The sequence below is a fragment of the Hordeum vulgare genome, chromosome 2H, assembly GCF_904849725.1.
Source record: "Hordeum vulgare subsp. vulgare chromosome 2H, MorexV3_pseudomolecules_assembly, whole genome shotgun sequence".
Lineage (NCBI taxonomy): Eukaryota > Viridiplantae > Streptophyta > Magnoliopsida > Poales > Poaceae > Hordeum > Hordeum vulgare.
The window spans coordinates 576,361,026-576,376,414 of record NC_058519.1 but is presented as its reverse complement, the minus strand read 5'-3'; the positions used below and the strand labels follow the sequence as shown (position 1 = coordinate 576,376,414).

Sequence of the window (15,389 nt, the reverse complement as noted above, 5' to 3'; positions counted from 1 at the left end):
GCTTGCCCCTACTACTACTACTACTACTACTACTACTACTACTACTAGTCGTTGGGTGTCAAGCGCGGTGGGAAAAGTCACACAGTAATCGTCAAAAATAAGAAAATGAGGTCATATAGATCACGCTCCCGCGTCATCCTTGTCACGTGGCGCAAAAATATATTTAAAAAGGGGAATGCAACACGAGGACATCACAGGAGGTCACCCATCCTAGTACTACTCTCGCCCAAGCACGCTTAACTTCGGAGTTCTGATGGGATCCGGTGCTTTAGTGTTGGTATGATCGCATCCGACATGCAACTATCTATTTGTTCCTTATGCTTGCCCCTACTACTACTACTACTACTACTACTACTACTAGTCGTTGGGTGTCAAGCGCGGTGGGAAAAGTCACACTGTAATCGTCAAAAATAAGAAAATGAGGTCATATAGATCACGGTCCCGCGTCATCCTTGTCACGTGGCGCAAAAATATATTTAAAAAGGGGAATGCAACACGAGGACTTCCCAGGAGGTCACCCATCCTAGTACTACTCTCGCCCAAGCACGCTTAACTTCGGAGTTCTGATGGGATCCGGTGCTTTAGTGCTGGTATGATCGCATCCAACATGCAACTATCTATTTGTTCCTTATGCTTGCCCCTACTACTACTACTACTACTACTAGTCGTTGGGTGTCAAGCGCGGTGGAAAAAGTCACACAGTAATCGTCAAAAATAAGAAAATGAGGTCATATAGATCACGCTCCCGCGTCATCCTTGTCACGTGGCGCAAAAATATATTTAAAAAGGGGAATGCAACACGAGGACATCACACGAGGTCACCCATCCTAGTACTACTCTCGCCCAAGCACGCTTAACTTCGGAGTTCTGATGGGATCCGGTGCTTTAGTGTTGGTATGATCGCATCCGACATGCAACTATCTATTTGTTCCTTATGCTTGCCCCTACTACTACTACTACTACTACTACTACTACTACTACTACTACTACTAGTCGTTGGGTGTCAAGCGCGGTGGGAAAAGTCACACAGTAATCGTCAAAAATAAGAAAATGAGGTCATATAGATCACGGTCCCGCGTCATCCTTGTCACGTGGCGCAAAAATATATTTAAAAAGGGGAATGCAACACGAGGACTTCCCAGGAGGTCACCCATCCTAGTACTACTCTCGCCCAAGCACGCTTAACTTCGGAGTTCTGATGGGATCCGATGCTTTAGTGCTGGTATGATCGCATCCGACATGCAACTATCTATTTGTTCGTTATGCTTGCCCCTACTAGTACTACTACTACTAATACTACTACTACTACTAGTACTACTACTACTAATACTACTACTACTACTAGTACTACTACTACTAATACTACTACTACTACTACTACTACTACTACTACTACTACTAGTCGTTGGGTGTCAAGCGTGGTGGGAAAAGTCACACATTAATCGTCAAAAATAAGAAAATGAGGTCATATAGATCACGGTCCCGCGTCATCCTTGTCACGTGGTGCAAAAATATATTTAGAAAGGGGAATGCAACACGAGGACTTCCCAGGAGGTCACCCATCCTAGTACTACTCTCGCCCAAGCACGCTTAACTTCGGAGTTCTGATGGGATCCGGTGCTTTAGTGCTGGTATGATCGCATCCGACATGCAACTATCTATTTGTTCCTTATGCTTGCCCCTACTACTACTACTACTACTAGTCGTTGGGTGTCAAGCGCGGTGGGAAAAGTCACACAGTAATCGTCAAAAATAAGAAAATGAGGTCATATAGATCACGCTCCCGCGTCATCCTTGTCACGTGGCGCAAAAATATATTTAAAAAGGGGAATGCAACACGAGGACTTCCCAAGAGGTCACCCATCCTAGTACTACTCTCGCCCAAGCACGCTTAACTTCGGAGTTCTGATGAGATCCGGTGCTTTAGTGTTGGTATGATCGCATCCGACATGCAACTATCTATTTGTTCCTTATGCTTGCCCCTACTACTACTACTACTACTAGTCGTTGGGTGTCAAGCGCGGTGGGAAAAGTCACACAGTAATCGTCAAAAGTAAGAAAATGAGGTCATATAGATCACGCTCCCGCGTCATCCTTGTCACGTGGCGCAAAAATATATTTAAAAAGGGGAATGCAACACGAGGACTTCCCAGGAGGTCACCCATCCTAGTACTACTCTCGCCCAAGCACGCTTAACTTTGAAGTTCTGATGGGATCCGGTGCTTTAGTGCTGGTATGATCGCATCCGACATGCAACTATCTATTTGTTCCTTATGCTTGCCCCTACTACTACTACTACTACTACTACTACTACTACTAGTCGTTGGGTGTCAAGCGCGGTGGGAAAAGTCACACAGTAATCGTCAAAAATAAGAAAATGAGGTCATATAGATCACGGTCCCGCGTCATCCTTGTCACGTGGCGCAAAAATATATTTAAAAAGGGGAATGCAACACGAGGACTTCCTAGGAGGTCACCCATCCTAGTACTACTCTCGCCCAAGCACGCTTAACTTCGGAGTTCTGATGTGATCCGGTGCTTTAGTGCTGGTATGATCGCATCCGACATGCAACTATCTATTTGTTCCTTATGCTTGCCCCTACTAGTACTACTACTACTACTACTACTACTACTACTACTACTACTACTACTACTACTACTACTACTACTAGTCGTTGGGTGTCAAGCGTGGTGGGAAAAGTCACACAGTAATCGTCAAAAATAAGAAAATGAGGTCATATAGATCACGGTCCCGCGTCATCCTTGTCACGTGGCGCAAAAATATATTTAGAAAGGGGAATGCAACACGAGGACTTCCCAGGAGGTCACCCATCCTAGTACTACTCTCGCCCAAGCACGCTTAACTTCGGAGTTCTGATGGGATCCGGTGCTTTAGTGCTGGTATGATCGCATCCGACATGCAACTATCTATTTGTTCCTTATGCTTGCCCCTACTACTACTACTACTACTACTACTACTACTACTAGTCGTTGGGTGTCAAGCGCGGTGGGAAAAGTCACACAGTAATCGTCAAAAATAAGAAAATGAGGTCATATAGATCACGCTCCCGCGTCATCCTTGTCACGTGGCGCAAAAATATATTTAAAAAGGGGAATGCAACACGAGGACTTCCCAAAAGGTCACCCATCCTAGTACTACTCTCGCCCAAGCACGCTTAACTTCGGAGTTCTGATGGGATCCGGTGCTTTAGTGTTGGTATGATCGCATCCGACATGCAACTATCTATTTGTTCCTTATGCTTGCCCCTACTACTACTACTACTACTACTACTACTACTACTACTACTACTACTACTACTACTACTACTAGTCATTGGGTGTCAAGCGCGGTGGGAAAAGTCACACAGTAATCGTCAAAAATAAGAAAATGAGGTCATATAGATCACGCTCCCGCGTCATCCTTGTCACGTGGCGCAAAAATATATTTAAAAAGGGGAATGCAACACGAGGACTTCCCAGGAGGTCACCCATCCTAGTACTACTCTCGCCCAAGCACGCTTAACTTCGGAGTTCTGATGGGATCCGGTGCTTTAGTGCTGGTATGATCGATCCGACATGCAACTATCTATTTGTTCCTTATGCTTGCCCCTACTAGTACTACTAGTACTACTACTACTACTACTACTACTACTACTACTACTACTACTACTACTACTACTACTACTACTAGTCGTTGGGTGTCAAGCGCGGTGGGAAAAGTCACACAGTAATCGTCAAAAATAAGAAAATGAGGTCATATAGATCACGGTCCCGCGTCATCCTTGTCACGTGGCGCAAAAATATATTTAAAAAGGGGAATGCAACACGAGGACTTCCTAGGAGGTCACCCATCCTAGTACTACCATCGCCCAAGCACGCTTAACTTCGGAGTTCTGATGGGATCCGGTGCTTTAGTGCTGGTATGATCGCATCCGACATGCAACTATCTATTTGTTCCTTATGCTTGCCCCTACTAGTACTACTACTACTACTACTACTACTAGTACTACTACTACTACTACTACTACTACTAGTCGTTGGGTGTCAAGCGTGGTGGGAAAAGTCACACAGTAATCGTCAAAAATAAGAAAATGAGGTCATATAGATCACGGTCCCGCGTCATCCTTGTCACGTGGCGCAAAAATATATTTAGAAAGGGGAATGCAACACGAGGACTTCCCAGGAGGTCACCCATCCTAGTACTACTCTCGCCCAAGCACGCTTAACTTCGGAGTTCTGATGGGATCCGGTGCTTTAGTGCTGGTATGATCGCATCCGACATGCAACTATCTATTTGTTCCTTATGCTTGCCCCTACTACTACTACTACTACTACTAGTCGTTGGGTGTCAAGCGCGGTGGGAAAAGTCACACAGTAATCGTCAAAAATAAGAAAATGAGGTCATATAGATCACGGTCCCGCGTCATCCTTGTCACGTGGCGCAAAAATATATTTAGAAAGGGGAATGCAACACGAGGACTTCCCAGGAGGTCACCCATCCTAGTACTACTCTCGCCCAAGCACGCTTAACTTCGGAGTTCTGATGGGATCCGGTGCTTTAGTGCTGGTATGATCGCATCCGACATGCAACTATCTATTTGTTCCTTATGCTTGCCCCTACTACTACTACTACTACTACTAGTCGTTGGGTGTCAAGCGCGGTGGGAAAAGTCACACAGTAATCGTCAAAAATAAGAAAATGAGGTCATATAGATCACGCTCCCGCGTCATCCTTGTCACGTGGCGCAAAAATATATTTAAAAAGGGGAATGCAACACGAGGACTTCCCAAAAGGTCACCCATCCTAGTACTACTCTCGCCCAAGCACGCTTAACTTCGGAGTTCTGATGGGATCCGGTGCTTTAGTGTTGGTATGATCGCATCCGACATGCAACTATCTATTTGTTCCTTATGCTTGCCCCTACTACTACTACTACTACTACTACTACTACTACTACTACTACTACTACTACTACTAGTCGTTGGGTGTCAAGCGCGGTGGGAAAAGTCACACAGTAATCGTCAAAAATAAGGAAATGAGGTCATATAGATCACGCTCCCGCGTCATCCTTGTCACGTGGCGCAAAAATATATTTAAAAAGGGGAATGCAACACGAGGACTTCCCACGAAGTCACCCATCCTAGTACTACTCTCGCCCAAGCACGCTTAACTTCGGAGTTCTGATGGGATCCGGTGCTTTAGTGCTGGTATGATCGCATCCGACATGCAACTATCTATTTGTTCCTTATGCTTGCCCCTACTAGTACTACTAGTACTACTACTACTACTACTACTACTACTACTACTACTACTACTACTACTACTACTAGTCGTTGGGTGTCAAGCGCGGTGGGAAAAGTCACACAGTAATCGTCAAAAATAAGAAAATGAGGTCATATAGATCACGGTCCCGCGTCATCCTTGTCGCGTGGCGCAAAAATATATTTAAAAAGGGGAATGCAACACGAGGACTTCCTAGGAGGTCACCCATCCTAGTACTACTCTCGCCCAAGCACGCTTAACTTCGGAGTTCTGATGGGATCCGGTGCTTTAGTGCTGGTATGATCGCATCCGACATGCAACTATCTATTTGTTCCTTATGCTTGCCCCTACTAGTACTACTACTACTAATACTACTACTACTACTAGTACTACTACTACTACTACTACTACTACTACTACTACTAGTCGTTGGGTGTCAAGCGCGGTGGGAAAAGTCACACATTAATCGTCAAAAATAAGAAAATGAGGTCATATAGATCACGGTCCCGCGTCATCCTTGTCACGTGGTGCAAAAATACATTTAGAAAGGGGAATGCAACACGAGGACTTCCGAGGAGGTCACCCATCCTAGTACTACTCTCGCGCAAGCACGCTTAACTTCGGAGTTCTGATGGGATCCGGTGCTTTAGTGCTGGTATGATCGCATCCGACATGCAACTATCTATTTGTTCCTTATGCTTGTCCCTACTACTACTACTACTACTACTACTACTACTAGTCGTTGGGTGTCAAGCGCGGTGGGAAAAGTCACACAGTAATCGTCAAAAATAAGAAAATGAGGTCATATAGATCACGGTCCCGCGTCATCCTTGTCACGTGGCGCAAAAATATATTTAAAAAGGGGAATGCAACACGAGGACTTCCTAGGAGGTCACCCATCCTAGTACTACTCTCGCCCAAGCACGCTTAACTTCGGAGTTCTGATGGGATCCGGTGCTTTAGTGCTGGTATGATCGCATCCGACATGCAACTATCTATTTGTTCCTTATGCTTGCCCCTACTAGTACTACTACTACTAATACTACTACTACTACTAGTACTACTACTACTACTACTACTACTACTACTACTACTACTAGTCGTTGGGTGTCAAGCGTGATGGGAAAAGTCACACATTAATCGTCAAAAATAAGAAAATGAGGTCATATAGATCACGGTCCCGCGTCATCCTTGTCACGTGGTGCAAAAATACATTTAGAAAGGGGAATGCAACACGAGGACTTCCCAGGAGGTCACCCATCCTAGTACTACTCTCGCGCAAGCACGCTTAACTTCGGAGTTCTGATGGGATCCGGTGCTTTAGTGCTGGTATGATCGCATCCGACATGCAACTATCTATTTGTTCCTTATGCTTGCCCCTACTACTACTACTACTACTAGTCGTTGGGTGTCAAGCGCGGTGGGAAAAGTCACACAGTAATCGTCAAAAATAAGAAAATGAGGTCATATAGATCACGCTCCCGCGTCATCCTTGTCACGTGGCGCAAAAATATATTTAAAAAGGGGAATGCAACACGAGGACTTCCCAAGAGGTCACCCATCCTAGTACTACTCTCGCCCAAGCACGCTTAACTTCGGAGTTCTGATGGGATCCGGTGCTTTAGTGTTGGTATGATCGCATCCGACATGCAACTATCTATTTGTTCCTTATGCTTGCCCCTACTACTACTACTACTACTACTAGTCGTTGGGTGTCAAGCGCGGTGGGAAAAGTCACACAGTAATCGTCAAAAGTAAGAAAATGAGGTCATATAGATCACGCTCCCGCGTCATCCTTGTCACGTGGCGCAAAAATATATTTAAAAAGGGCAATGCAACACGAGGACTTCCCAGGAGGTCACCCATCCTAGTACTACTCTCGCCCAAGCACGCTTAACTTCGAAGTTCTGATGGGATCCGGTGCTTTAGTGCTGGTATGATCGCATCCGACATGCAACTATCTATTTGTTCCTTATGCTTGCCCCTACTACTACTACTACTACTACTACTACTAGTCGTTGGGTGTCAAGCGCGGTGGGAAAAGTCACACAATAATCGTCAAAAATAAGAAAATGAGGTCATATAGATCACGGTCCCGCGTCATCCTTGTCACGTGGCGCAAAAATATATTTAAAAAGGGGAATGCAACAAGAGGACTTCCCAGGAGGTCACCCATCCTAGTACTACTATCGCCCAAGCACGCTTAACTTCGGAGTTCTGATGGGATCCGGTACTTTAGTGCTGGTATGATCGCATCCGACATGCAACTATCTATTTGTTCCTTATGCTTGCCCCTACTACTACTACTACTACTACTAGTCGTTGGGTGTCAAGCGCGGTGGGAAAAGTCACACACTAATCGTCAAAAATAAGAAAATGAGGTCATATAGATCACGCTCCCGCGTCATCCTTGTCACGTGGCGCAAAAATATATTTAAAAAGGGGAATGCAACAAGAGGACTTCCCAGGAGGTCACCCATCCTAGTACTACTATCGCCCAAGCACGCTTAACTTCGGAGTTCTGATGGGATCCGGTACTTTAGTGCTGGTATGATCGCATCCGACATGCAACTATCTATTTGTTCCTTATGCTTGCCCCTACTACTACTACTACTACTACTAGTCGTTGGGTGTCAAGCGCGGTGGGAAAAGTCACACACTAATCGTCAAAAATAAGAAAATGAGGTCATATAGATCACGCTCCCGCGTCATCCTTGTCACGTGGCGCAAAAATATATTTAAAAAGGGGAATGCAACACGAGGACATCACAGGAGGTCACCCATCCTAGTACTACTCTCGCCCAAGCACGCTTAACTTCGGAGTTCTGATGGGATCCGGTGCTTTAGTGTTGGTATGATCGCATCCGACATGCAACTATTTATTTGTTCCTTATGCTTGCCCCTACTACTACTACTACTACTACTACTACTACTACTACTACTACTAGTCGTTGGGTGTCAAGCGCGGTGGGAAAAGTCACACAGTAATCGTCAAAAATAAGAAAATGAGGTCATATAGATCACGGTCCCGCGTCATCCTTGTCACGTGGCGCAAAAATATATTTAAAAAGGGGAATGCAACACGAGGACTTCCCAGGAGGTCACCCATCCTAGTACTACTCTCGCCCAAGCACGCTTAACTTCGGAGTTCTGATGGGATCCGGTGCTTTAGTGCTGGTATGATCGCATCCGACATGCAACTATCTATTTGTTCCTTATGCTTGCCCCTACTACTACTACTACTACTAGTCGTTGGGTGTCAAGCGCGGTGGGAAAAGTCACACAGTAATCGTCAAAAATAAGAAAATGAGGTCATATAGATCACGGTCCCGCGTCATCCTTGTCACGTGGCGCAAAAATATATTTAAAAAGGGCAATGCAACACGAGGACTTCCCAGGAGGTCACCCATCCTAGTACTATTCTCGCCCAAGCACGCTTAACTTCGGAGTTCTAATGGGATCCGGTGCTTTAGTGCTGGTATGATCGCATCCGACATGCAACTATCTATTTGTTCCTTATGCTTGCCCTACTACTACTACTACTACTACTAGTCGTTAGGTGTCAAGCCCGGTGGGAAAAGTCACACAGTAATCGTCAAAAATAAGAAAATGAGGTCATATAGATCACGGTCCCGCGTCATCCTTGTCACGTGGCGCAAAAATATATTTAAAAAGGGGAATGCAACACGAGGACTTCCCAGGAGGTCACCCATCCTAGTACTACTCTCGCCCAAGCACGCTTAACTTCGGAGTTCTGATGGGATCCGGTGCTTTAGTGCTGGTATGATCGCATCCGACATGCAACTATCTATTTGTTCCTTATGCTTGCCCCTACTACTACTACTACTACTACTACTACTACTACTACTACTACTACTACTACTACTACTACTACTACTACTACTACTACTACTACTACTACTACTACTACTACTACTACTACTACTACTACTACTACTACTACTACTACTACTACTACTACTACTACTACTACTACTACTACTACTACTACTACTACTACTACTACTACTACTACTACTACTACTACTACTACTACTACTACTACTACTACTACTACTACTACTACTACTACTACTACTACTACTACTACTACTACTACTACTACTACTACTACTACTACTACTACTACTACTACTACTACTACTACTACTACTACTACTACTACTACTACTACTACTACTACTACTACTACTACTACTACTACTACTACTACTACTACTACTACTACTACTACTACTACTACTACTAGTCGTTGGGTGTCAAGCGCGGTGGGAAAAGTCACACAGTAATCGTCAAAAATAAGAAAATGAGGTCATATAGATCACGTTCCCGCGTCATCCTTGTCACGTGGCGCAAAAATATATTTAAAAAGGGGAATGCAACACGAGGACTTCCCAGGAGGTCACCCATCCTAGTACTACTCTCGCCCAAGCACGCTTAACTTCGGAGTTCTGATGGGATCCGGTGCTTTAGTGCTGGTATGATCGCATCCGACATGCAACTATCTATTTGTTCCTTATGCTTGCCCTACTACTACTACTACTACTACTAGTCGTTGGGTGTCAAGCGCGGTGGGAAAAGTCACACAGTAATCGTAAAAAATAAGAAAATGAGGTCATATAGATCACGGTCCCGCGTCATCCTTGTCACGTGGCGCAAAAATATATTTAAAAAGGGGAATGCAACACGAGGACTTCCCAGGAGGTCACCCATCCTAGTACTACTCTCGCCCAAGCACGCTTAACTTCGGAGTTCTGATGGGATCCGGTGCTTTAGTGCTGGTATGATCGCATCCGACATGCAACTATCTATTTGTTCCTTATGCTTGCCCCTACTACTACTACTACTACTACTACTACTACTACTACTACTACTAGTCGTTGGGTGTCAAGCGCGGTGGGAAAAGTCACACAGTAATCGTCAAAAATAAGAAAATGAGGTCATATAGATCACGTTCCCGCGTCATCCTTGTCACGTGGCGCAAAAATATATTTAAAAAGGGGAATGCAACACGAGGACTTCCCAGGAGGTCACCCATCCTAGTACTACTCTCGCCCAAGCACGCTTAACTTCGGAGTTCTGATGGGATCCGGTGCTTTAGTGCTGGTATGATCGCATCCGACATGCAACTATCTATTTGTTCCTTATGCTTGCCCCTACTACTACTACTACTACTACTACTAGTCGTTGGGTGTCAAGCGCGGTGGGAAAAGTCACACAGTAATCGTCAAAAATAAGAAAATGAGGTCATATAGATCACGGTCCCGCGTCATCCTTGTCACGTGGCGCAAAAATATATTTAAAAAGGGGAATGCAACACGAGGACTTCCCAGGAGGTCACCCATCCTAGTACTACTCTCTCCCAAGCACGCTTAACTTCGGAGTTCTGTTTGGATCCGGTGCTTTAGTGCTGGTATGATCGCATCCGACATGCAACTATCTATTTGTTCCTTATGCTTGCCCCTACTACTACTACTACTACTACTACTAGTCGTTGGGTGTCAAGCGCGGTGGGAAAAGTCACACAGTAATCGTCAAAAATAAGAAAATGAGGTCATATAGATCACGCTCCCGCGTCATCCTTGTCACGTGGCGCAAAAATATATTTAAAAAGGGGAATGCAACACGAGGACTTCCCAGGAGGTCACCCATCCTAGTACTACTCTCGCCCAAGCACGCTTAACTTCGGAGTTCTGATGGGATCCGGTGCTTTAGTGCTGGTATGATCGCATCCGACATGCAACTATCTATTTGTTCCTTATGCTTGCCCCTACTACTACTACTACTACTACTAGTCGTTGGGTGTCAAGCGCGGTGGGAAAAGTCACACACTAATCGTCAAAAATAAGAAAATGAGGTCATATAGATCACGCTCACGCGTCATCCTTGTCACGTGGCGCAAAAATATATTTAAAAAGGGGAATGCAACACGAGGACATCACAGGAGGTCACCCATCCTAGTACTACTCTCGCCCAAGCACGCTTAACTTCGGAGTTCTGATGGGATCCGGTGCTTTAGTGTTGGTATGATCGCATCCGACATGCAACTATCTATTTGTTCCTTATGCTTGCCCCTACTACTACTACTACTACTACTACTACTACTACTACTACTACTACTACTACTACTACTAGTCGTTGGGTGTCAAGCGCGGTGGGAAAAGTCACACAGTAATCGTCAAAAATAAGAAAATGAGGTCATATAGATCACGGTCCCGCGTCATCCTTGTCACATGGCGCAAAAATATATTTAAAAAGGGGAATGCAACACGAGGACTTCCCAGGAGGTCACCCATCCTAGTACTACTCTCGCCCAAGCACGCTTAACTTCGGAGTTCTGATGGGATCCGGTGCTTTAGTGCTGGTATGATCGCATCCGACATGCAACTATCTATTTGTTCCTTATGCTTGCCCCTACTACTACTACTACTACTACTACTACTAGTCGTTGGGTGTCAAGCGCGGTGGGAAAAGTCACACAGTAATCGTCAAAAATAAGAAAATGAGGTCATATAGATCACGGTCCCGCGTCATCCTTGTCACGTGGCGCAAAAATATATTTAAAAAGGGGAATGCAACACGAGGACTTCCCAGGAGGTCACCCATCCTAGTACTACTCTCGCCCAAGCACGCTTAACTTCGGAGTTCTGATGGGATCCGGTACTTTAGTGCTGGTATGATCGCATCCGACATGCAACTATCTATTTGTTCCTTATGCTTGCCCTACTACTACTACTACTACTACTACTACTAGTCGTTGGGTGTCAAGCGCTGTGGGAAAAGTCACACAGTAATCGTCAAAAATAAGAAAATGAGGTCATATAGATCACGGTCCCGCGTCATCCTTGTCACGTGGCGCAAAAATATATTTAAAAAGGGGAATGCAACACGAGGACTTCCCAGGACGTCACCCATCCTAGTACTCCTCTCGCCCAAGCACGCTTAACTTCGGAGTTCTGATGGGATCCGGTGCTTTAGTGTTGGTATGATCGCATCCGACATGCAACTATCTATTTGTTCCTTATGCTTGCCCCTACTACTACTACTACTACTACTATTACTAGTCGTTGGGTGTCAAGCGCGGTGGGAAAAGTCACACAGTAATCGTCAAAAGTAAGAAAATGAGGTCATATAGATCACGCTCCCGCGTCATCCTTGTCACGTGGCGCAAAAATATATTTAAAAAGGGGAATGCAACACGAGGACTTCCCAGGAGGTCACCCATCCTAGTACTACTCTCGCCCAAGCACGCTTAACTTCGGAGTTCTGATGGGATCCGGTGCTTTAGTGCTGGTATGATCGCATCCGACATGCAACTATCTATTTGTTCCTTATGCTTGCCCCTACTACTACTACTACTACTACTAGTCGTTGGGTGTCAAGCGCGGTGGGAAAAGTCACACAGTAATCGTCAAAAATAAGAAAATGAGGTCATATAGATCACGGTCCCGCGTCATCCTTGTCACGTGGCGCAAAAATATATTTAAAAAGGGGAATGCAACACGAGGACTTCCCACGAGGTCACCCATCCTAGTACTACTCTCGCCCAAGCACGCTTAACTTCGGAGTTCTGATGGGATCCGGTACTTTAGTGCTGGTATGATCGCATCCGACATGCAACTATCTATTTGTTCCTTATGCTTGCCCTACTACTACTACTACTACTAGTACTAGTCGTTGGGTGTCAAGCGCGGTGGGAAAAGTCACACAGTAATCGTCAAAAATAAGAAAATGAGGTCATATAGATCACGGTCCCGCGTCATCCTTGTCACGTGGCGCAAAAATATATTTAAAAAGGGGAATGCAACACGAGGACTTCCCAGGAGGTCACCCATCCTAGTACTACTCTCGCCCAAGCACGCTTAACTTTGGAGTTCTGATGGGATCCGGTGCTTTAGTGCTGGTATGATCACATCCGACATGCAACTATCTATTTGTTCCTTATGCTTGCCCCTACTACTACTACTACTACTACTACTACTACTACTACTAGTCGTTGGGTGTCAAGCGCGGTGGGAAAAGTCACACAGTAATCGTCAAAAATAAGAAAATTAGGTCATGTAGATCACGCTCCCGCGTCATCCTTGTCACGTGGCGCAAAAATAAAAATATATTTAAAAAGGGGAATGCAACACGAGGACTTCCCAGGAGGTCACCCATCCTAGTACTACTCTCGCCCAAGCACGCTTAACTTCGGAGTTCTGATGGGATCCGGTGCTTTAGTGCTGGTATGATCGCATCCGACATGCAACTATCTATTTGTTCCTTATGCTTGCCCCTACTACTACTACTACTACTAGTCGTTGGGTGTCAAGCGCGGTGGAAAAAGTCACACAGTAATCGTGAAAAATAAGAAAATGAGGTCATATAGATCACGCTCCCGCGTCATCCTTGTCACGTTGCGCAAAAATATATTTAAAAAGGGGAATGCAACACGAGGACTTCCCAGGAGGTCACCCATCCTAGTACTACTCTCGCCCAAGCACGCTTAACTTCGGAGTTCTGATGGGATCCGGTGCTTTAGTGCTGGTGTGATCGCATTCGACATGCAACTATCTATTTGTTCCTTATGCTTGCCCTACTACTACTACTACTACTATTAGTCGTTGGGTGTCAAGCGCGGTCGGAAAAGTCACACAGTAATCGTCAAAAATAAGAAAATGAGGTCATATAGATCACGGTCCCGCGTCATCCTTGGCACGTGGCGCAAAAATATATTTAAAAAGGGGAATGCAACACGAGGACTTCCCAGGAGGTCACCCATCCTAGTACTACTCTCGCCCAAGCACGCTTAACTTCGGAGTTCTGATGGGATCCGGTGCTTTAGTGCTGGTATGATCGCATCCGACATGCAACTATCTATTTGTTCCTTATGCTTGCCCCTACTACTACTACTACTACTAGTCGTTGGGTGTCAAGCGCGGTGGGAAAAGTCACACAGTAATCGTCAAAAATAGGAAAATGAGGTCATATAGATCACGGTCCCGCGTCATCCTTGTCACGTGGCGCAAAAATATATTTAAAAAGGGGAATGCAACACGAGGACTTCCCAGGAGGTCACCCATCCTAGTACTACTCTCGCCCAAGCACGCTTAACTTCGGAGTTCTGATAGGATCCGGTGCTTTAGTGCTGGTATGATCGCATCCGACATGCAACTATCTATTTGTTCCTTATGCTTGCCCCTACTACTACTACTACTACTAGTCGTTGGGTGTCAAGCGCGGTGGGAAAAGTCACACAGTAATCGTCAAAAATAAGAAAATGAGGTCATATAGATCACGCTCCCGCGTCATCCTTGTCACGTGGCGCAAAAATATATTTAAAAAGGGGAATGCAACACGAGGACTTCCCAGGAGGTCACCCATCCTAGTACTACTCTCGCCCAAGCACGCTTAACTTCGGAGTTCTGATGGGATCCGGTGCTTTAGTGCTGGTATGATCGCATCCGACATGCAACTATCTATTTGTTCCTTATGCTTGCCCCTACTACTACTACTACTACTAGTCGTTGGGTGTCAAGCGCGGTGGGAAAAGTCACACAGTAATCGTCAAAAATAAGAAAATGAGGTCATATAGATCACGGTCCCGCGTCATCCTTGTCACGTGGCGCAAAAATATATTTAAAAAGGGGAATGCAACACGAGGACTTCCCAGGAGGTCACCCATCCTAGTACTACTCTCGCCCAAGCACGCTTAACTTCGGAGTTCTGATGGGATCCGGTGCTTTAGTGCTGGTATGATCGCATCCGACATGCAACTATCTATTTGTTCCTTATGCTTGCCCCTACTACTACTACTACTACTACTACTAGTCGTTGGGTGTCAAGCGTGGTGGGAAAAGTCACACAGTAATCGTCAAAAATAAGAAAATGAGGTCATATAGATCACGCTCCCGCGTCATCCTTGTCACGTGGCGCAAAAATATATTTAAAAAGGGGAATGCAACACGAGGACTTCCCAGGAGGTCACCCATCCTAGTACTACTCTCGCCCAAGCACGCTTAACTTCGGAGTTCTGATGGGATCCGGTGCTTTAGTGCTGGTATGATCGCATCCGACATGCAACTATCTATTTGTTCCTTATGCTTGCCCCTACTACTACTAC

General features: G+C 45.3%; 47 non-coding genes across 47 annotated transcripts; all 47 read right to left on the bottom strand.

Moving 5' to 3' along the window:
- Window positions 1-172: 172 nt before the first annotated feature.
- LOC123432759 lies at window positions 173-291 on the bottom strand. Its single transcript, XR_006624329.1, has one exon. It is a non-coding gene; the product is annotated as a 5S ribosomal RNA (ribosomal RNA).
- A 194-nt stretch (window positions 292-485) lies between these two features.
- On the bottom strand, window positions 486-604 carry LOC123433170. The gene has a single exon (XR_006624715.1). It is a non-coding gene; the product is annotated as a 5S ribosomal RNA (ribosomal RNA).
- Window positions 605-789: 185 nt separating this feature from the next.
- Window positions 790-908, bottom strand: LOC123432876. Its single transcript, XR_006624445.1, has one exon. It is a non-coding gene; the product is annotated as a 5S ribosomal RNA (ribosomal RNA).
- Window positions 909-1,117: 209 nt separating this feature from the next.
- LOC123436409 lies at window positions 1,118-1,236 on the bottom strand. Its single transcript, XR_006627635.1, has one exon. It is a non-coding gene; the product is annotated as a 5S ribosomal RNA (ribosomal RNA).
- A 290-nt stretch (window positions 1,237-1,526) lies between these two features.
- LOC123433158 lies at window positions 1,527-1,645 on the bottom strand. The gene has a single exon (XR_006624704.1). It is a non-coding gene; the product is annotated as a 5S ribosomal RNA (ribosomal RNA).
- A 182-nt stretch (window positions 1,646-1,827) lies between these two features.
- LOC123438829 lies at window positions 1,828-1,946 on the bottom strand. Its single transcript, XR_006629949.1, has one exon. It is a non-coding gene; the product is annotated as a 5S ribosomal RNA (ribosomal RNA).
- Window positions 1,947-2,128: 182 nt separating this feature from the next.
- On the bottom strand, window positions 2,129-2,247 carry LOC123438382. Its single transcript, XR_006629527.1, has one exon. It is a non-coding gene; the product is annotated as a 5S ribosomal RNA (ribosomal RNA).
- A 197-nt stretch (window positions 2,248-2,444) lies between these two features.
- Window positions 2,445-2,563, bottom strand: LOC123437795. Its single transcript, XR_006628964.1, has one exon. It is a non-coding gene; the product is annotated as a 5S ribosomal RNA (ribosomal RNA).
- Window positions 2,564-2,796: 233 nt separating this feature from the next.
- Window positions 2,797-2,915, bottom strand: LOC123433147. Its single transcript, XR_006624693.1, has one exon. It is a non-coding gene; the product is annotated as a 5S ribosomal RNA (ribosomal RNA).
- A 197-nt stretch (window positions 2,916-3,112) lies between these two features.
- Window positions 3,113-3,231, bottom strand: LOC123438552. Its single transcript, XR_006629687.1, has one exon. It is a non-coding gene; the product is annotated as a 5S ribosomal RNA (ribosomal RNA).
- A 224-nt stretch (window positions 3,232-3,455) lies between these two features.
- LOC123432719 lies at window positions 3,456-3,573 on the bottom strand. The gene has a single exon (XR_006624288.1). It is a non-coding gene; the product is annotated as a 5S ribosomal RNA (ribosomal RNA).
- A 242-nt stretch (window positions 3,574-3,815) lies between these two features.
- Window positions 3,816-3,934, bottom strand: LOC123438664. Its single transcript, XR_006629795.1, has one exon. It is a non-coding gene; the product is annotated as a 5S ribosomal RNA (ribosomal RNA).
- A 224-nt stretch (window positions 3,935-4,158) lies between these two features.
- On the bottom strand, window positions 4,159-4,277 carry LOC123433135. Its single transcript, XR_006624687.1, has one exon. It is a non-coding gene; the product is annotated as a 5S ribosomal RNA (ribosomal RNA).
- Window positions 4,278-4,462: 185 nt separating this feature from the next.
- On the bottom strand, window positions 4,463-4,581 carry LOC123433123. The gene has a single exon (XR_006624675.1). It is a non-coding gene; the product is annotated as a 5S ribosomal RNA (ribosomal RNA).
- A 185-nt stretch (window positions 4,582-4,766) lies between these two features.
- LOC123438551 lies at window positions 4,767-4,885 on the bottom strand. Its single transcript, XR_006629686.1, has one exon. It is a non-coding gene; the product is annotated as a 5S ribosomal RNA (ribosomal RNA).
- A 218-nt stretch (window positions 4,886-5,103) lies between these two features.
- Window positions 5,104-5,222, bottom strand: LOC123436875. Its single transcript, XR_006628082.1, has one exon. It is a non-coding gene; the product is annotated as a 5S ribosomal RNA (ribosomal RNA).
- A 233-nt stretch (window positions 5,223-5,455) lies between these two features.
- On the bottom strand, window positions 5,456-5,574 carry LOC123435559. Its single transcript, XR_006626804.1, has one exon. It is a non-coding gene; the product is annotated as a 5S ribosomal RNA (ribosomal RNA).
- Window positions 5,575-5,813: 239 nt separating this feature from the next.
- LOC123432140 lies at window positions 5,814-5,932 on the bottom strand. Its single transcript, XR_006623737.1, has one exon. It is a non-coding gene; the product is annotated as a 5S ribosomal RNA (ribosomal RNA).
- Window positions 5,933-6,126: 194 nt separating this feature from the next.
- On the bottom strand, window positions 6,127-6,245 carry LOC123435558. Its single transcript, XR_006626803.1, has one exon. It is a non-coding gene; the product is annotated as a 5S ribosomal RNA (ribosomal RNA).
- A 242-nt stretch (window positions 6,246-6,487) lies between these two features.
- Window positions 6,488-6,606, bottom strand: LOC123438220. Its single transcript, XR_006629375.1, has one exon. It is a non-coding gene; the product is annotated as a 5S ribosomal RNA (ribosomal RNA).
- A 182-nt stretch (window positions 6,607-6,788) lies between these two features.
- Window positions 6,789-6,907, bottom strand: LOC123437929. The gene has a single exon (XR_006629091.1). It is a non-coding gene; the product is annotated as a 5S ribosomal RNA (ribosomal RNA).
- A 185-nt stretch (window positions 6,908-7,092) lies between these two features.
- On the bottom strand, window positions 7,093-7,211 carry LOC123438775. Its single transcript, XR_006629898.1, has one exon. It is a non-coding gene; the product is annotated as a 5S ribosomal RNA (ribosomal RNA).
- A 191-nt stretch (window positions 7,212-7,402) lies between these two features.
- LOC123432907 lies at window positions 7,403-7,521 on the bottom strand. Its single transcript, XR_006624474.1, has one exon. It is a non-coding gene; the product is annotated as a 5S ribosomal RNA (ribosomal RNA).
- Window positions 7,522-7,706: 185 nt separating this feature from the next.
- On the bottom strand, window positions 7,707-7,825 carry LOC123432906. Its single transcript, XR_006624473.1, has one exon. It is a non-coding gene; the product is annotated as a 5S ribosomal RNA (ribosomal RNA).
- Window positions 7,826-8,010: 185 nt separating this feature from the next.
- LOC123432757 lies at window positions 8,011-8,129 on the bottom strand. The gene has a single exon (XR_006624327.1). It is a non-coding gene; the product is annotated as a 5S ribosomal RNA (ribosomal RNA).
- A 206-nt stretch (window positions 8,130-8,335) lies between these two features.
- LOC123433111 lies at window positions 8,336-8,454 on the bottom strand. The gene has a single exon (XR_006624664.1). It is a non-coding gene; the product is annotated as a 5S ribosomal RNA (ribosomal RNA).
- A 182-nt stretch (window positions 8,455-8,636) lies between these two features.
- LOC123438236 lies at window positions 8,637-8,755 on the bottom strand. The gene has a single exon (XR_006629390.1). It is a non-coding gene; the product is annotated as a 5S ribosomal RNA (ribosomal RNA).
- A 184-nt stretch (window positions 8,756-8,939) lies between these two features.
- Window positions 8,940-9,058, bottom strand: LOC123433099. Its single transcript, XR_006624652.1, has one exon. It is a non-coding gene; the product is annotated as a 5S ribosomal RNA (ribosomal RNA).
- Window positions 9,059-9,657: 599 nt separating this feature from the next.
- On the bottom strand, window positions 9,658-9,776 carry LOC123433087. The gene has a single exon (XR_006624641.1). It is a non-coding gene; the product is annotated as a 5S ribosomal RNA (ribosomal RNA).
- A 184-nt stretch (window positions 9,777-9,960) lies between these two features.
- On the bottom strand, window positions 9,961-10,079 carry LOC123433074. Its single transcript, XR_006624630.1, has one exon. It is a non-coding gene; the product is annotated as a 5S ribosomal RNA (ribosomal RNA).
- A 206-nt stretch (window positions 10,080-10,285) lies between these two features.
- Window positions 10,286-10,404, bottom strand: LOC123433062. The gene has a single exon (XR_006624619.1). It is a non-coding gene; the product is annotated as a 5S ribosomal RNA (ribosomal RNA).
- A 188-nt stretch (window positions 10,405-10,592) lies between these two features.
- Window positions 10,593-10,711, bottom strand: LOC123433015. The gene has a single exon (XR_006624574.1). It is a non-coding gene; the product is annotated as a 5S ribosomal RNA (ribosomal RNA).
- A 188-nt stretch (window positions 10,712-10,899) lies between these two features.
- On the bottom strand, window positions 10,900-11,018 carry LOC123433051. Its single transcript, XR_006624606.1, has one exon. It is a non-coding gene; the product is annotated as a 5S ribosomal RNA (ribosomal RNA).
- A 185-nt stretch (window positions 11,019-11,203) lies between these two features.
- Window positions 11,204-11,322, bottom strand: LOC123432756. Its single transcript, XR_006624325.1, has one exon. It is a non-coding gene; the product is annotated as a 5S ribosomal RNA (ribosomal RNA).
- Window positions 11,323-11,543: 221 nt separating this feature from the next.
- Window positions 11,544-11,662, bottom strand: LOC123433040. The gene has a single exon (XR_006624599.1). It is a non-coding gene; the product is annotated as a 5S ribosomal RNA (ribosomal RNA).
- A 191-nt stretch (window positions 11,663-11,853) lies between these two features.
- LOC123435437 lies at window positions 11,854-11,972 on the bottom strand. Its single transcript, XR_006626688.1, has one exon. It is a non-coding gene; the product is annotated as a 5S ribosomal RNA (ribosomal RNA).
- Window positions 11,973-12,162: 190 nt separating this feature from the next.
- On the bottom strand, window positions 12,163-12,281 carry LOC123432867. The gene has a single exon (XR_006624436.1). It is a non-coding gene; the product is annotated as a 5S ribosomal RNA (ribosomal RNA).
- Window positions 12,282-12,472: 191 nt separating this feature from the next.
- LOC123433028 lies at window positions 12,473-12,591 on the bottom strand. The gene has a single exon (XR_006624588.1). It is a non-coding gene; the product is annotated as a 5S ribosomal RNA (ribosomal RNA).
- A 185-nt stretch (window positions 12,592-12,776) lies between these two features.
- LOC123435929 lies at window positions 12,777-12,895 on the bottom strand. The gene has a single exon (XR_006627173.1). It is a non-coding gene; the product is annotated as a 5S ribosomal RNA (ribosomal RNA).
- A 187-nt stretch (window positions 12,896-13,082) lies between these two features.
- LOC123437324 lies at window positions 13,083-13,201 on the bottom strand. Its single transcript, XR_006628511.1, has one exon. It is a non-coding gene; the product is annotated as a 5S ribosomal RNA (ribosomal RNA).
- A 206-nt stretch (window positions 13,202-13,407) lies between these two features.
- On the bottom strand, window positions 13,408-13,526 carry LOC123433016. The gene has a single exon (XR_006624575.1). It is a non-coding gene; the product is annotated as a 5S ribosomal RNA (ribosomal RNA).
- Window positions 13,527-13,708: 182 nt separating this feature from the next.
- LOC123435325 lies at window positions 13,709-13,827 on the bottom strand. The gene has a single exon (XR_006626581.1). It is a non-coding gene; the product is annotated as a 5S ribosomal RNA (ribosomal RNA).
- A 184-nt stretch (window positions 13,828-14,011) lies between these two features.
- Window positions 14,012-14,130, bottom strand: LOC123433005. Its single transcript, XR_006624565.1, has one exon. It is a non-coding gene; the product is annotated as a 5S ribosomal RNA (ribosomal RNA).
- Window positions 14,131-14,312: 182 nt separating this feature from the next.
- Window positions 14,313-14,431, bottom strand: LOC123437085. Its single transcript, XR_006628286.1, has one exon. It is a non-coding gene; the product is annotated as a 5S ribosomal RNA (ribosomal RNA).
- Window positions 14,432-14,613: 182 nt separating this feature from the next.
- Window positions 14,614-14,732, bottom strand: LOC123432993. Its single transcript, XR_006624555.1, has one exon. It is a non-coding gene; the product is annotated as a 5S ribosomal RNA (ribosomal RNA).
- Window positions 14,733-14,914: 182 nt separating this feature from the next.
- On the bottom strand, window positions 14,915-15,033 carry LOC123432980. Its single transcript, XR_006624544.1, has one exon. It is a non-coding gene; the product is annotated as a 5S ribosomal RNA (ribosomal RNA).
- Window positions 15,034-15,221: 188 nt separating this feature from the next.
- Window positions 15,222-15,340, bottom strand: LOC123432968. Its single transcript, XR_006624533.1, has one exon. It is a non-coding gene; the product is annotated as a 5S ribosomal RNA (ribosomal RNA).
- Window positions 15,341-15,389: the final 49 nt, after the last annotated feature.